General features: G+C 45.2%; 1 long non-coding RNA gene across 1 annotated transcript in view; it reads left to right on the top strand.

The window, feature by feature from the left end:
- The window catches only part of LOC142907036 (uncharacterized), a 34763-nt gene extending 22059 nt beyond the window's left edge, over nt 1-12704 (top strand). Inside the window, exon 4 of the long non-coding RNA XR_012930625.1 lies at nt 12191-12704. This is a non-coding gene — a long non-coding RNA (uncharacterized LOC142907036). The remainder of the gene's footprint in view (nt 1-12190) is intronic.
- Nucleotides 12705-18647: the final 5943 nt, after the last annotated feature.

Genomic DNA, 18647 nt, shown 5'->3' with positions numbered 1-18647 from the left:
CAATGTTTAATTTTCCCTGGATTGTCCGAAATATTGTAGCTAGGCTTGATTTTTTGGATTTACTTTTAGAAACAGAGACATTTGGAACATATATACATATACAATATATTGAATGTACTATATTTGTACTGTATATGTATATAAACTGTATGAGATTGTATATATGTGCATATGTACTTTAATAGTTAAATGTTAAAGATGTGGCCCTGAAATTGCTTGCTCATGCCACTGCTGGTGGAAGGTCCTCCACTAAAGAATGCTCTAGATTGCCCCTCGAGATGATATTTGGCCTACTCGTCCATGATGGCCAGACGTCTTGGACACAGTGGGAGTACCCACATTTAACCCCATCACATCTGAACTGCCAATCATCTAACTGCGGTGTCTCCGTTTATACTGCTGAGCATATGTGGGATAATTGAAGAAACCTAGCCATTATTTCAGCTGCCATGCCAGGCGATCGCACTGGAAATCTATAAACTGCAATTCTAGAAATATAACTATTACACCATGGCAGCATCCCATGGGATTGTATATAAGTGTATATGTATGTCTATATGTACTTTACGTGTATATGTACTTGTGTATAGCCTTAGTAGGTGCTTGCTGATACTCATTGTTTAGTCTGTATTGCCATACAGGAGATCTGTGTGATTTCTACATCTGACACATGAGTGTATGTGTGTGTGTTTGTATGCATTTGTCTGTATGCATGTGTCGGGCCAGTACCTAGTGATGTCACGTTCCTTGCTGAATACTCCAAAGAAAAAGGAGATCAGGCCGACGATTGCAGCGAAGATCAGCATCTTTGTGTAGAAGCCGAGCCATGCAAAATAGAGCCCCACTTGCCACCCGAAGTATGACCTGTGCCGACAACATCACTCGCACACACAGCGCAAACATCACCAACCACACATGGCACCAGTGGTGTAGCTATCGAATATGTAAGCAAGGACCATGGACTGGAGGGAAATGTGAAGAGCAGGGAAGGCATGGGCAAATGCTATTCTGGAACTCTATTTTCCCAACCGTCTGTGCTATCAACTCCCAGCTAGCATTCAAGTCCAGCCTTAGGACCTTCCTGGACAGGGCACGTCCCTAAGAGGTACGATGGCCTGTGGTCGAGACTAAGAATGATGTGGCAGTCAAGAGAAGGAATGCGTCTGAGAGGATGTGCACCACAGAGATTTAAGTAATAAAATCAGCATGTGTGCAGGAGCCACATGGATCGTTGCATCAGGAGACTGGGAGAGATGGTGAATGCTTGGAGAAGTCTTCATCCAGCAGTGGATAGGGCATGAACTTACCGCACAAGGTCAAGAGGCTGCTCCTTGAAAGAGCGCCCGGCTCTCGCCCACTCCCGTCGCAGCGTGTTGCGGTCGCCCAGCGTGTTCGGGTTTTTGGTGGGATGAACAGACTCACTCTGACATGGGGAAAGCAATTGTTAGTCACAAACACTGCATGGACATTCACAAATTACCAGCTCCACCCCCCCAAAACTCTGCCGTGGCGCTGCTGTGGTGTAATGGTGTTGCACACTGCACTGGACTTGCAAAGTTAGAGTTCGCCCATTTGATTTCATGGGAACGACAGTTAAAACAATGACCACGTTTCTTAATCACGCTGCTTCTGCCCAGCAAGCAGTGTAAATGGGTGCACCCACAGTTAGTCTATTGGTTGGTCACGTGTTGTGGGATGAAGTGTGGGTACTTCTAATTCTTCCAAAGACTTCTGTCCCAAGTGAAATAGTCGGCCAAATACCCTTGAGAATGGCTCTCTAGAGTGCTCGTGGAGTCCTTTCCAATGCATGGATATTGAACTTCTTTTGCACCGTATGTAGGCAACCATGCAAATCAGACGTGTGTTTAGTGAGCTGGGGAACTTGGACACCTATACGGCGCATCTCTGTGGGACACTAATGTTAAGTATGTGGTAAGCTTTAGACCAGTGGTTCTTAACCTTGTTGGAGGTACCGAACCCCACCAGTTTCATATGCGCATTCACCGAACCCCTCTTTAGTGAAAAATAAAATGTGATTTTTTTCAAATTCAAGACTTAGATATGTTTTTTACTGGTACACAAAATGAGCCGTGCATGAACATTACCTTGTTCAAAGAATAAAACCAACACAATGCATAAACTCACAACAAATTACATACCTGGAAATCAATGTGACTTCTGCTGTTGCCTTTGAGAGATCAGTTCAGATATGCGTGGCTTCACCTTGGCAAGTGCCACTCTCATGTCATTTTCACAGCAAAGTCTGTTCCTTTTCTTCGTTTTTATGTCCAGCATCCTCGAAAAGGATTGCTCACAAAGATATGTTGTAACAAATGGTATAAAAAAATCCAGGGCTTTCTTAGCAATAACTGGATACTTGTTCATTTGTCGACACCAAAACGTTGAGAGCGTTGTTGTTCTGAAGAGTTGCTGTTGAACCTGGCTCTGCTGAATTTCAATGATTTCGTCGAGGAATTCATCATTGACATCTGCTGTTTCAACAGCAAACGTGAACGGCTGTCTCACCCATGCTGGATATGACTCTCTTGTAGGGAAATATCCGTCGAGAGACTTTGCAAGCTCATCTAAGTGCGTGGCAATTGTTTGCTTCAGTTCCGTGGATACAGAAATATCTCCGATTCCAGACACATCTTCGATCTTACTTGCACAGTCGTCCAGAAGCGGGAAGTTTGCGAAGTTATTGTTCTCTGTTCGTCGTTTCCATAACGGTAGCTTTTTTTGAAAAGCCTTCAGGTGTTCTTCCGCTTCCATGATATTGACTCCACCACCCTGCATCTGCTGATTGAGATGATTGAGAGCTGCGAATATATCAGCCATGTACGCTAAAATGAGAATGAACTCAGGATTTTTGAAGCAATCTGCAAGCAGTGTTGGTGCTCTTGCAAAAACAGGGCTAATTCCACACGCATGGCAAAAACACGATTCAGCACCTGTCCCCGGGATAACCACCGAATATTAGAATGGAGCAGAAGTACCTCAAATTCAGAGCCCATTTCTTTACACAGCTCACTGAAGATGCGGTGCCTCAGAGCACTTTTTCGCACATAGTTCACACATTCCACCACAGTTTTTAATACTTCTGTCATTTTTGGAGGTAAGGTTTTTGTTGCCAACGCATGCCTGTGCAGAATACAATGCGTCACAATGATGTGTGGTGCATCGGCCTTTACTAGCGCACCAAAACCAGACTTTCTTCCCAGCATGACTGGAGCTCCGTCCGTACAAACTGCAGAAACCATATCCCATGAAAGATTGTTGTCTCTGAAGAAGTCATCCACAAGCTTCTTCACATTGGCTGCCTTCGTTGTTGTTGTAAGAGGCTTACAAAATAAAAACTTTTCTTTTATCATGTCGTCTTTCACATAGCGTACAAAAACAGCAAGCTGGCTTAGATCAGAAACGTCTGTGGTTTCGTCGAGTTGAAGGCTGAATTTTGCCGGGCTTGAAATCAGATCCGCGACTACTTGAGCCAAGATGTCTTTACTCATGTCTTCTATTCTGTCACTGACGGTGTCATTTGAAAGAGGAATTTGGGATAATTTACCTTCGGCCGCTGTTCCGAGTATCAGATTCGCCATCTTTAATGCAGCTGGTTTCACAAGTGTTTCACCAATGGTGTGTGGCTTGCCCTGCTTTGCGATCAGGTAAGCAACTTTGTACGATGCTGTCAGGATCGGTTTGTTAACAGGTACAAATCCAAGAGCAGGCAGAGTGGCCCTTTCATCGAATCTGGCTCTCTTCACCCTGAATTCAGCAAGTGTTGTGTTCTTGTATTCCCCGTCTCCATGCAGCTTCAAGAAGTGTTCCTTTAGTTTTGCCGGTGCAAGACTAGAGTTGCTCAACTTGGCGTTGCAAATCATGCAGATAGGACGCTCACTCCCATCACGTTCCGTGATACATGAGAATCCATGTTGTACATATTCGTCCGACCACTTTCTTCTTTTGCCCGACATAGTTAGTATGGATAAAATATTAAAGAAATCACACGACGTACGACAACAACAGTCACACGTTGACTACTGGGTACGCACTAAATGCCCCGCAGCGCTGATTGGCCAAGCAGTGTAGCATGATCATCTGCAGCCAGTGATGGCCAAGCGGGCCGTGTGTGTCATCACAAATTTACACAATAATTCAAGTGTGTCCGGACATCCGTGGCGGGGGCTCTGCCGAACCCCTGAGATCGACTCACCGAACCCCTGGGGTTCGATCGAACCCAGGTTAAGAACCACTGCTTTAGACTATGCTGAAGCGTCCTAAACAGGTGTGCAATTCAGGTGTCGTACATGGGCCTCCCGTAGGGTGTCAGTGTGCCCTCCACCCCCTCCCCCCCCCAACAACTTACGTCATGCAGTGGATAGGCTGCCGTATAGCAGCCATTTTCAATCATTTGGTTGATATTTAATATGTTCGTGCTGTCTTGTGGCATGGGGTTTTGCAGCATGTAGTGGACCTGTGTGAGCACACATGACACATGACAAACATCACAAACATGACACATAGGGCTAGGTGAGCTATTATTTACTCACTCCACTGTGAAATGTTTCCCCCTCTCCAACCACCACCAGCCTACACAGTTATAATGGGCCCATGACTCTTATTGAGTCCCTACTCGGAAGCGTCCCAGAACGCCCCAAAAACTGAAGTAGATATGTACCGATTTCAGCAAGTACAATGTCCAGATTTCAAGGAGACATTTTCTCCATGCTTCCCATTCATAAAGGCAATTTATTCAGAATACAATACTATCAAAACCCGAAATGAGCACAATATTGGCTCGACAGGATACCTGCTCACCAGGATCCAGGAACCATATCACCAGTAGTCTGTCATTCTTTTGTTGTGCAGGGGAGAGTGATTGAGGGGGCGTGGTTATATAATGTGGGCAGGACTTACAAAGGGAGGGGCTGCTAGCTCACCATGTCTCCTGGTTAAGCATACCAGAAATTTGGTAGCTTTTTCTACAGGGACACATTAACACAACCCCTAAACCGTAAATCCAGGCATTCTTAATAAACCATAATGATTTACACTTCTAATCACATGTCACTCAGAGATCACAAGTTGCGATACAGAGCTATAAACTTGAATAAAAATGATAAAAAAACACGACAAAACCCTATTAAATTCACATATGTTATTGCTAAAAAAAAACATTCTGGCATTATTGATACAGCATTCTTGATACAAACGTACGATTTGGCTGCGTACGGCCGGTGGGATGAGGACGTCATGATCCTTTATAGGATAGATGTCCTGCTGCGAACGCCGGAAGGGTGCCGTGAAATAGTCCGGTTGTTTGGGCACGGCTCCCGGGTTCAGTTGGTGAATATTTCCCAGGTAGTGAAGAGGCCCACTGTCTGAGCCTGACACCTGGGGGAGGTCGCTCTCCTTGAGTGGCACCTGTTTGATTTTAAATGTATTAAACGCTTTGCCTCGAGCACATTGAATCATCATCATCAGCCAAAATCAGTCCACGAATGGATGAAGGTCTCCCCAAGTTGTTGCAATCTATACAAGTCCTATAATACAACAAGTCATATAATACAACAAGTCCTTTAATACAACAAGTCCTATAATACAACAAGTCCTATAATACAACAAGTCCTATAATACAACGTTCTATACAAGTCCTATAATACAACAAGTCATATAATACAAGTCCTATAATACAACAAGTCCTATAATACAAGTCCTATAATACAACAAGTCCTATAATACAACAAGTCCTATAATACCACAAGTCCTGTAATACAACAAGTCCTATAATACAAGTCCTATAATACAACAATTCCTATAATACAACAAGTCCTATAATACAACAAGTCCTATACAACAAGTTCTATAATACAAGTCCTATAACACAACAAGTCCTATAATACAACAAGTCCTACAATACAAGTCCTATAATACAACAAGTCATATAATACAACAAGTCCTGTAATACAAGTCCTATAGTACAACAAGTCCTATAATACAACAAGTCCTATAATACAACAATTCCTATAATACAACATTCTATACAAGTCATATAATACAACAAGTCCTATAATACAAGTCCTATAATACAACAAGTCCTATAATACAAGTCCTATAATACAACAAGTCCTATAATACAACAAGTCCTATAATACAACCATCCTATAATACAACATTCTATACAAGTCCTATAATACAAGTCCTATAATACAACAAGTCCTATAATACAAGTCCTATAATGCAACAATTAATATGCCAAAAGCCTCCACTGCATACCCCACCCACTCTTCAAGTTGTCCCACCAATATCTCCAGTCATGAGCACATGCACATGAGCCAATCTTATCTCGCCATCTCTATGATATACATCATCTTGGGCACGTTCTCTCCTTCTGCTGCCACTCCAATGTCATTTTCGGCCAGCAGACATCATCCCTTCAAGCAACGTGCCCTTCCCGAGCCCATTCACTTTTCTAAAAAGAGTCAATATGTTGCTAATATGCATATTTTTTCAAATGTACGTTTTTCTAATCCGTTTGTATATTTACGTCTCTCGATATCTCGTAATGTCAGTGCTACGATTATTATCGTTGAACGTCATAAATTATAATCATCACAATCATCACCCTCACCATCATACTCTGTATCACATGCATGATCAACGCAATTATCATCACAACCATGATGAATCTTCACAAACATTATTGTCATCACATTCATTATCACCATCATAATCACAATCATCACCACAATCATCATCACAATCATCGGCATCATCATGATCATCATTACAATGACCATCAGAATCTTGCCTGGATGTGTAGAATTTCGGCATAGGTGGTGAGTGGGTTCCATAGCGCGTGTACTTTCACAAAGGTGGTGCGTCCGCTCACCGACTCCTAGTGGATGGCACGAAGTTCATCGTCAGACTCTAGATGAGTGCATTTAGTTGTATTTATTAGACTTTGTTTGACCAGGTGAGAGTTCAAGGGAACAGGATGGTCTCATTTGGAAGAGTGTCCACGGCCGCGTGGATTTTCGTGCTTGTGTCACGTGTTGTTAGCACCTCGTGCCGATCAACGTGTGGCACAACCCAAAAGCAAATTGCATAATGTACGTGCAGTTATCGAACACTTATTACTACAGTATAAATAGCTGGCATGCCACATTAAGGTGGAGACTGTTATACCCTCCAGTATAAAATGGGTAAGCCACAATTAATCCATCTTAAGATTGTGCATGGTGGGGTAAAGTATGGGTATTCGCTATCTCTTTCAAGATGTCTGGCAAGCATAGATGAGTAGGCCATATACCCTCCAGCGGGGATCTTTAGCGCTCCTACTCAAGGAATGTATGCCAGCAGTGATATTATGAAGCAATTACAGTCTAACACCTTTTTATTTGTATACAGTGTCTGTCATCTATAGCAGAGAGACACGCAGGAAACTTACCTCCTTGGGTTCAATCTCGAGATCTAGCCCCATCTTCATCAGGCTTGCTGATATTCGGTCCTCTTCTTCTGTCAAACAAAATTGACCATCTGTGTTATACATTGTTCTCAGTTGTGTCACTGTGGGAGTCAAGTCAAGAGGTGAGGAAACTTCTTGAACTCTTACAGTGAGTAGAGCCTCACATGGGAATCAATCAGAGAACGGCTCTGCAAAGTAGCATCACTGAACTGCTTCAGTCGGTGTCACTTCAGCAGACCTTAATAAAATAAAAATTTGCACAGCTCTTTGTCAATCAACTGTTTGAGTTCACCTTATTTGTTACAGGGATGGTCTCACTTAGCTAGTTGCTTTGCTATTTTACAAGGGAGATAGATCCATTGTGTGTGGGTACAATAGCAACAAAATAAACAAAAACATCAATATTGCAGAGAATGCATACTGGGTACTTCAGCACTGTTGTAATAGTTTTCCATTTGGCAGTTAGAATGTGGATATTACATATATCCTGTAAGTTATGTCTGGGTGTCGGTGTGTGCAATATGAAAGTGGTGTATTTATTGAGGAGTTGTGGATGGAGTGTGATACGTAACGATAATTGATTGTTGTTCGCCAAAGCAGTGAGGCGTATGGTTCAGGGTATGGATGTGCGAGTTGAGTGATGGGAGTCTAGCGTTCATTGACTAGCGTGGTCTGCAGTTGACGATACAGTTTGATAAAGGATGTATACTGTAATGTACTTCTATAGCCCCCTGCCATCAGTGCAGCAATATTCAGTACGTGGTTGTAATGCACTTCTATAGCCCCCTGCCACCAGTGCAGCAATATTCAGTACGTGGTTGTAATGCATTTCTATAGCCCCCTGCCATCAGTGCAGCAATATTCAGTACGTGGTTGTAATGTACTTCTATAGCCCCCTGCCATCCATGCAGCAATATTCAGTACGTGGTTGTAATGGACTTCTATAGCCCCCTGCCACCAGTGCAGCAATATTCAGTACGTGGTTGTAATGCACTTCTATAGCCCCTGCTACCAATGCAGCTATGTTCAGTACGTGGTTGTAATGCACTTTTATAGCCCCCTGCCATCAGTGCAGCAATATTCAGTACATGGTTGTAATGCACTTCTATAGCCCCCTGCCATCACCAAACTCACACTGACCAGCGTGGTGAAGTATGGTAAATAACCCCTCCCCCTGTGAGCTGCATAGCATGGGACAGCTGTCAGCCAGCAATGGATTTAAAAAGGAGCTGTACTCCGCACACATTCTTATTCAGGGTAGGGTAAGGAACTTGGAGGTTCGGTACGCATAATGTGCTCGGAAAGTATTGTATTCTGTATGTGTGTTGAACCTCTTTCGCATCGTACAAAGCCAACCGTGCTCTTCGGAGGTGCGATAATATATAAATATAAGTAGTCATACTACTGTAATACCACGTAATATTTAGCATTCATTGTATTAGTAGTACGGTAATTTTTTTATATGCAGGTGTGCATGCCAAACGTTAACCAATGTTAAATGTTAAGCCTTCTCTTTTGAATAGAGTGTGTTTTAAACATGGAGTTGTCTCCAGCTAATTCTTAAATGTATATCATTCATAATGTAGTAGTAGGCAGGTAGTGCATTTATGACACTTCAATTGTACATAGAGCTTGCAGGTGTGATGAAGGAAACCATGGGAAAGGCTGGAATTTTTGTTGAAAAAAGGACAACAGCCACAGTAGCTTAAGAGACCTAACGCGAAGTGGTCGACACTGGCCCATGCGATCGCGTTGCGACGGCGGATCCACTTTCCGCACACAGCAGCTCCTCATGGTGCCCCCCATACCAGGACCAGTGGTGACCTTGTAGCCACAGCCATTCCTCTCCCTGGCCCCATCCGGTCCAGGCATCCCAAATCGTACAAAATGTACTGCAACGGTGGTGAGACAAACAGCCCTTCGGGCGACAGCACGGTGACGGACACAAGCCCTCGCGGCAGCCTGGGCAGCACGCTGCTCCGGACCGGAAGCGGGGGTTACCGCAGCCCTGTGGTGTGCGGAGAGCGGTGCTGCTCGTAGGCGAGCGGTGCGCTGGACGCCTACATCGAGGACTTTGAGCAGAGCGGAATCTGTGCGTCACCGCCACCCAGGATACGTGCAGAGCACAGCGCCGCGCAGCATGGCGGAGCGGAGACGCGCGGAGGAGAGGAGGATGCACAGTGTGGATGAGGGTGGGTTGCGCCTCTCGCCACGCGAGGAATCGCTCCGTGGTGCTTGCACTCGAGTGGCTATCGAGTGTGCACGCGGTGCAATGGTATCGAAGCTATAGTAATAGGTTTTTACCCTTTTATCTGGCACAAAAACTGACACCTTTATACAAGGGATCATGTTTGCAATAACCACAACACAAGTAGTCAAAATGCAAACAAAAAAGACAACTCTGATAATATGCACTGTCCTTGAATTTGATTGGTCCACACCCGAGATGGCTTTTCTGAGATCCCAGTCTCCACTGGTGTTGGACCAGAAGACGCAAAAAGGCGTCTTCTTATTCTTAGCGTCTTCTTGTTTGCATTTTGACTACTTGCGTTGTGGTTATCGCAAACATGATCCCTTGTATAAAGGTGTCAGTTTTTGTGCCAGATAAAAGGGTAAAAACCTATTACTATATCTTGTTACTGGCAAAGGAGGTCTCATAAGGTATCGAAGCTAGTTGACTGGAGGGGGGATAATTGGAGAGGAGAACCCCATTTATTTGCTTGTACTGGGTGCTTGTCAATTATGCTATGCTATCATGAATGTAATGTAATTCCCCTAGAAAAAAAAAACCCTTAATAAGGTCTAAAGATACATTTTCGTGAGAGTCCCACACTGGGATGCTTGGCAAATTCCATTAATGAGTTCATTTTATGTCAGAGAAAACTATCCACAGTAAGCACACGCATATGAGAGGATAGCATAGGTCTGAACAGATAGGTCGGTGCATGCATTTCTTTCTCCTGTCATCTTCCAGCAACTTCACTGATTATCGAGTTTGTAAAGTTTGTGAAATCTAAGTGATCCTCCAACCTTTGTGTCAAAATTTTCAGATCCTAGACTGGACACATCTGAAGTTTAAACAATAACAGCTCATGCACTGATTTATCCCATATTCTCACAAACTCCACAAACGGATAACATCATTAGTTATTGATGGTGCAAAGTAAGGCAACATTGCAGGATTGCCGTTCAGGGGTCAAGGAATCTAGGGGAGAGCAAATTCATTGTGTACCAGTAAAATGTCTGTGGGTCTTACATTGCAGGTGGCATGCTGCTTGTGGAGGACCTCATCTCGGGCACGTGCAGCCTCACTGCTGCGCTGCAGCGGTCATGGCTTATAGCCCGACGGTCAGTCTAACCACGGACCAGCTCCTAGAGGCGCCAGTTGACGGTTCCTCCAAGTCCTTGTTCCGCTCGCCTGGCGCCCACCGAGACCTCGCAGTGTCGCACAGAGGCAAGCGGTCATCTCTCGGGGTCACCGCGCACAGCCTCGGCGCATCATTGGTGAGGGGCAATAAGCCAACTGAACGGTTGAGCTCAACAGCGAGAAGCAACAAGGCCCTGATGCCATTAAATGAGTCGGCAAAGCCCAAAAAATATTTCTTTTCTAACCAGAAGAATGTTTTGTTGTACTTACGGAGCAGTGAAGCAACTAGGCGTGAGCACTTGCCGAACGGCGGCTGTGCGACAAGTACCTATCCCAGGTGGTTGACAGGCCAAAAGGATGAGCTGGATGTGTCGGGGATCACGAGCATTCCTGAGCTCAGGTACCCGGCCTGGCTGCGTGACTGCGATGTGGACTCCCAGACCAGCAGCCACGAGACGGATACCAGCACGAAGAGAGCAGTTGCCGCTCAGAGCCCGCAAAGCAGACCAAAGTACCCAGAGTGGCTCAAAGATTTGGACATCTCCGGCCTTACGAATGTAGCCAACGAGGAGCCCGTGTCAGAGGACCTTAGATCCCTAGGTGTGTGTGTATATATATAGTCTGTATATAGCAGATGACATTTCATATGTTTTCAGGTACATATTCAGTCTTTTCTCACAGAGACGACTGAGCGGCCACCCATGTGGTTGTGACGTGCGATGCGTGATTCTTGATGCACAGCCTCATTGGAGGAGCTGCTGAGCAGGGCGCGCATGGAGTTGGAATCCCCCAGCTTGGAGGCCCCCTCCCCGGGCAGCTTCAACACGGACGTCTTCCTAGGGGCTGATCGTCCCTGGGAAAACCCCTCCATGCCATTGTGAATTTATCTTTATATTCACACTCACGCACAGCATAGAGGCTGCACCGCCTCTAAGTATGATGTCAGATTATGAATGTTATAAGCTAAGCAGGTAAGCCTGGTTATTACTTGGATGGGAGACTATTTGGTAATAGCATATATTATATATTTTGGCTGCTAGGTAACCAGGAGTTAGTAATACAGCAATGGAATCTTGAATCTATATCCGGAGTTTTGCATTTTACTCCCTCTGTTTTCACTGGGTTCTCCGATTTCCTCTCACATACCACTCGCTGATGAAATTTGCAAAATATCACTGCCAAACCCGCCTGAGACTTGGTGAGATTTTTCTGGCTTCCACCATGATAAGTCAACCAAGTAATTTTCTCTCAATCGTGTCTCTTCTCAGGGCCGTGTACCACCTGTCGCGTCTGAAAGAGCTGGTTGACACCATCAAGGAGAACAAGGATGGCTGCATTTTAAGGCGGTGGTCGAGGTTTGTACTCAGAAGGATACGTTCGCTTGGTCCTGCTAATTCATGGTTGTTAAACATCAATGGTACTTCAGGTGCTGTGGTGTGAATTGCAATTACTTGTGAACTTGTGGGGCCCGTGGGGCACAGTAATTGCCCTGTTAATGGAAGTGCCACAACAAAGTATTGGAAAAATGTGATGAAGTTCGTTCAGGGTTGGAGTTAGTGAATGGTTGCAGCAGTATTTTGCACAGCAAATCCATGCAGACTCAAATGTCACTTGAAAGAGAACGGATATGTGAAAAATATTGTGAGCACAACTAAACTTATTTTGGTTTTAGCCATTTTGGAAGGAGACTACTTTATTGGGAACATACATGCTAGTATTTGTGTAGTTATAAACATTTGGGAAATCACTGTAAAAGTGCATTTGCTTATTTAGATTGCACTATACCTGTATTGTAAAATTTCAGAACCTTTTATGTAACTTGTAATCAATAAACCAAAGTTGCATATTGTATGCAACCCATGACTTGGATTGTTTTTATCATGTCTTGTTTAGCATGGTTGGTTATGTACAGTGTGAAAGAAATTCAACATACATTAAATATTTTCTGATATTTGAATGTTTATATTGTACATGTATATTTATTTTACAATAAATCTGAGACAAAGGCTTATACACATGGAATTGAAAATATTCAGCTATGATTTGTATTTCTCAAGTATTTTAAGAAAAGTCAGCGAGTCTCGTGACATGTCTTCACATTTGGGGGTGATGATTGTGATGGATTTCCAAGCATTAACCTGCTTACATTCCTAGAGTATGTAAGGTGAATTTGGGCATTCTGGGTGATTGGGTTTTAGGCCAAACACAGGCAGATGATTGGGGATAGATGTTTTCAAGCATCTATTAATTATTCATCGGCATGTACTATCTTACTATGATGTAAAGTTCAAAGACATGGTTCATGAAGGGAATGGAATAAAAACTCAACTGTGCACAAGTATGGAGGAATTAATACTTGGAATTCAATGCAAAGATCTGGCCATATGGCGTTTACTGGGCACCAGGGTTGCCAAACAACACATGAAAGATGTGTATCAGGCACAGCCTCTGCATTATGAAAAAAATATCACTTCCTGAAGAAGTGCATTTTGAATTTTGATTTAAAGCTTTCGTGACTGCAGTAATTCATATTCTTAGTTTTTTTGGTAAAGTCACGTTGAAGGGAAACAACAAAATAATAAAATATATATAAAACAATAAAAAATTCTCACGACGTTTCGACCATAACTCAAACGGTCATCTTCAGGTGTACCTGAAGATGACCGTTTGAGTTATGGTCATCTTCAGGTGTACCTGAAGATGACCGTTTGAGTTATGGTCGAAACGTCGTGAGAATTTTTTATTGTTTTATATATATTTTATTATTTTGTTGTTTCCCTTCAACGTGACTTTACCGAAAAAACTAAGAATAAGTGCATTTTGCTTCTCCTGTCTTAGGTCACCAAAATAAATTAGAGCAAATGTGACTCGACTGACACAGGCAGCATTTATACTTGTGAAGTGTTCTCCTTCCGACGTGTGGTGTGTGTCGCACACACTGTCGGAGACGAGGTAATTGCAGGAGACATCGTCTCTTTATTATCTTGTTCACACCAACTCCGGCCTCACTCGACCACGTTGCCATAGAGCCCGGCCTAGACACGACCCTGTCCGTGTTGCACCGACGGCATCGACCGAGAAGGCCAACTACTGTCTGGCCACGCAATGATTGGGCGAATGCGGTGTCAACGACAGCGACGACGAGACGAGTCCACTCCCAGAACCGGCAGCCCGGAGCTCTCGCTCTCCGCTGCTTATATTATATTCTATATTCTACTCGGCGCGGCTTGGCTCTGCCCTATCCACGCCTCCCTTCTCGAACCGACCAGAGGGTTCCAGAGGCTTCCCTATGAGGTCTTCCATGACCCTTGCCCCAATTCCTCTGCCCAGCCGGCATACCCGTATATATGCTGAACGGCGTGTGTGCAAACTTTCCACTGCAGTTGCCGCTGCTGGACAGCAGTCAGCGCTGTGTCACTACACTTGTATGAACACAAGAATTACATAATCACGTCTACACTTATATGTAATGGGCTGAGATAGGCGCACACAACTTCTTGGGAGGCAACACTTTATTAACACCAACACATTACATTTAACATAAATTTCGATTTAAAGCTTTCGTGACTGCGGGCTAACACCAATCCCGAATATCCGCCCCCACAGCCCTTTAAATAATCTCCAATACAGCCCCCCAATCGGCTACGCGTGTATGAGTGACGTCCCTGCCCTCTAACCCCCGACCCCCCCGTCCCGCGCGTGCGATTGGTGTGTCGCTCTAAAACTGACTCCAAATCCCCGCCCCGCAGCCCTTTAAACAATCTCCATTGCCCGGCATCGGCGGCAACGCGTGTGCGAAGGACGTCATTGCCCTCTGACCCCTGACCCCCCGTTCAGTTCGTGTGAGTGGTGCGCGGGGTTGTGTGAGCGGAGACGTCGCGTTTGAGTGGCTGAGAAGCGACGGATTGATTCCAGGCAGCCACGTGCCAGCCCCGAGCTATGCCCCACAAACAGGACCCGCGGACCCGAGGGGCTGCGGCGCGAGGAGAGGAGCCGGAGAGCGGCAGCCCTCTCACCGCGAGCGAGGAGTCGAGTAGAGGCTGCTCTCACTCGAGCGAGGAGTCCGGAGCCCGCAGCCCTCCCGAGATCAGCCCTCCCCCAGGGGGGGGGGGGGAGCCGGGGGCCCGCGTCCCCCACAACTGACAACCTGTGTACCAACTGGCCGAGCGAGAGTTTGTGTGTATTTGAGCGCAATCGTGCCAGTGTTTAGCTGTACCAGGGAGTTTGGTGCAGCAGAGTGTTTCGGTGTAGCAGGGTGTCCGGATTGTGCCGGCACACTACCCTTCTATCCATAATGTCGTAGGGTGAGCTCCATTAAACGTTAACTCGGACCCCAACCTGTCAAAGCGCCTAATCACGGAACGTGGTTCTCAACCTCTTACCTCACCCATGCTACGTACCTTTGAGACGTCCTGCTTTTACAAATGTTGATGAACTGGAGGGCAAAGGTCTGGAGGACCCCACATGGAGTCTGGTTTCTCACACCCGAGCCTCCTGTGACATTTCTGGAGGCTTCTCTGGAATCTTTGTCCCATTTATTGAGTGCAGATTTGGCTTACTTCTAGCTTCATCCCAAGACGTCATCCAGTTTGGAAATACCCGAAGGTTGTGGGAGTCTCCCCATGCTTCAGTTTCTTTCCAACCCTCGCAATGGCCGGTTGCTCACCAGCCGGAAGTCTTTTGCTGCTTACACCACGACCGAGGTGTTGAGAGCAGCCATCTCATGGCTGGTCGGCAATGGAGATGGTATTGTCGATTTGGGGAGCGTGAGTCTGTGGCGTTGGTGGTGCTGCTGTCACGGAGGCGACACGAGTTTAGGAAATTCAGTTTTGTGGGTTTCCTGTAGCGAGCACTGAAAGATCCTCCCTTCCTCTTTCTCCACCCTTGTCTCTGCTGTCTCCATGTCCCCGTTCAACTCTTTCTACACCGCTTTCCTTGAATGTGCAGCTGCCTTTACGGCCTCCCCTCTCCCCTTCTCTCCACCTCCAACCCATCTCCGTCGTAATCTCCTCCCCTTTGTTCAGGCTCTTCCCTCTCTTCCTCAGTCTATGGATGGGGTTATTGTTTATCGGGCTCTTATACAAAAAATGGAGCTTATTTTAGCCTTTGAATAGGATTTTCTGTTTTCTTTCGGTAGCGTGTTGCGCACATAGGGAAGATCGAGCCACGCCACCGGTTCCCATTATCAAAATCTTTGTCAACTTGTCTCCCTCGGTAGGAATGCCTTTCCTTCTCCAGCAAGCAATTGTCTTCTCTCCTCCGGTATTTCTTCCGATGCGCTTTCTTAATCTCGCTTGCTGTGTGTATCGGCTCTATCATTCAACAAGGGCAAATTAAAAAATTTGCTTTTTTTTCCTCCACTGCTTTACCACTATACCTCCTGAGTGGGTACTCGGAGTTTCATCTAATGTACTATTTGATGAGTCGCTTCCACACAGCAGAAAGGCGGTAGCTATCCGAACTGTAAATTTTTCTTCCAATTTCGATAGATTCTCGAATTATTCTTGGGCAGTAGTAGCTAGTTTTGCACAGAATTTCAACATTAAAATCAACTGAGTGTCCTTGTTGGCACGTGTGTTCTGCTACTGCTGAACACGGGTGCCAACAAATAATACATTATTTAAATGCATGCCTATAAAGGGCAGCATACTCCAATAGGGATTACCATTGGTACGGCTATTTTAATACACAATAGACAGGAAGGACAAGATCAAAGGGCTCTCATAATGCACATGCATAATGTACGTTGACTTGGTAATCTCCCCCCCCCCCCCCCCCCCCCCACTTTGCGCGAGAGTGCCACAAATCTGGGTGTCGCCTGATGAAGCTAGTTGTAATTACTGACAAAACGTCGTACTCCGATTGTAAATGTTGTGGCTTGGCTCTCCAAAGTACCAGTGACGAATTGGCTTGTTCTGTTTCCGTGACAACCCTTACTAGTTGGCTGTGTCGAGTGGTGGCGGGTTTTAACGACACGTTTATATATGTATGCGATCTAATCCAAAAAACACCTCTATGGATGATATTGGGCGCGACAGCCTACATGTTAAACCAAAATTTAAAATATATACAAAACAATAATTTCTAGTTTTCCTCATTCACATCGTGATTCGTATGAAAAGACATGAGATGATTGAGACATGTTAAATCATAAACGTATTTATTAATATATACAGATAGTCCTCGACTGCAATGTCCTTGTCCACGTGCAAACAGAGTTAGGATAGCAGCCTCCTTTAAAAGTCAGAGTAGATTTATATGCTGTAGAAGACAGTTGACGAATCCTCGCTGCTTGATTCCTCCTCGGATCCCTTCAGCAGTGAGTCGTCACCAGTCTTCACTGCCTGCTCATTCTTCATGTGGCACCGCTGGGGTGGGTGCAATACGCCAGGAGACTCCTTATGCAGCGAGCAGCGAAGCAGGCCCATCTCTGCCTGCTCATCCTCAACGTGGAATTGTGGCGATGGCGGTGAGCTGGGGGCATCGGTGAGGAGGGTGTTACGGAGACGGCCCAGCTCTGCCTGCTGTAGAATCGTCTGTACGACGAAGCGCTCGCGGCGCATGCAGGCGCGCACATGGGATAGCGTGTCCGGGATGATGTATGCAATGCAGGCCTTCGTGAGTAACACCACGTGCTGCACACGTCCACACACAGGTAAAGGATTTTCAGTTTCCGGATTTGCATGTAAAGGGTGCTTACTAAATATAATATGGCAGCATCTTCAAGTGCTTTTCATCTCAGGTCAACTATTCCGGTGACCTGAAGCCTAGGGATATTATATTGTTACGTCGTTTTTCCTAATTAAATTAAGTCATTTGAGCAATTTTTGAACATTTGGCAAATTATACCGAGGCACTTTTTTGAATTAATGGGTTTTTACGTTCACTATGCAGCAGGCAACATTTATGATGTGCAGTAAATGCACCCACCGTATTCACCTGGGCAGCCGCAAATTACCGCAACAATCAGCAAACACTTACACTCGGCCATGTCACCACTACAAAGATTCCCTGTGTAGCCTTTCACAGACTGAGACAAGTGCATCTATGATGGGTGGCACAGTGCCTGTGGGGGTGGTGTGCACCTTTATCTCGCCAGTGATGATTTTCACACACTTCATCAAGTACTCATTTTAAGGCAGAATCAACTTAAGGGAAGCTCAACACTGGTTCTAATATTTTCCACTGATGTTGGCTGTGGCCAGGAATAGTACTCCGGTCACACAGGATTGGTAGCGCAGTTCACGAACAACTACGCAGCCGCTCCCCTTCCCACACGCACACATGCTTACGTGTGACAAATTGCATCAACAACATGAATCGTCTGCTGCATGATGAAAGTGAGTATTGTATTACCACTATTATTTGTGATCTCACAAATACTGTGCAATTGTGAGGTGTAATAGCATTACTGACATTTTCTGTAATAACCCATTGACAATGATCACGGTTTGCTCTGCTGACCTTAACAACTGCTCACAGATGAGTCTATACGATGGTGCCGTAGTGTATAGCTTTGCACACTAGACTTGCAATCCAGAGGTCGCGGCTGTGAATTGATCTTTGATCATGGCAGTGTAAACAATGGTGAAAGTGTTTTTACATTCCACTGCCTCTATCCACCTAGCAGTGTAAATGGAATACATCCAGTCAATTGGTCGGCTGAGTTTGGTGCTGTCCAGTGTGGGAACTCCCACCTCTTCCCAAGACGTCTGACAAGTGTGGAAGAGCAGTTAAAATACATCTTAAGGGTCTCTCTTGAGCTCCCTATAGCAGGAGCCCTTTTGCCATCAGTGACATGAGCAAGTAATT

Source organism: Petromyzon marinus, chromosome 74, assembly GCF_048934315.1.
Source record: "Petromyzon marinus isolate PM22_M1 ecotype Great Lakes invasive population chromosome 74, UKy_Petmar_22M1.pri1.0, whole genome shotgun sequence".
NCBI lineage: Eukaryota > Metazoa > Chordata > Hyperoartia > Petromyzontiformes > Petromyzontidae > Petromyzon > Petromyzon marinus.
This window is presented reverse-complemented; position numbering and strand designations above follow the sequence as displayed.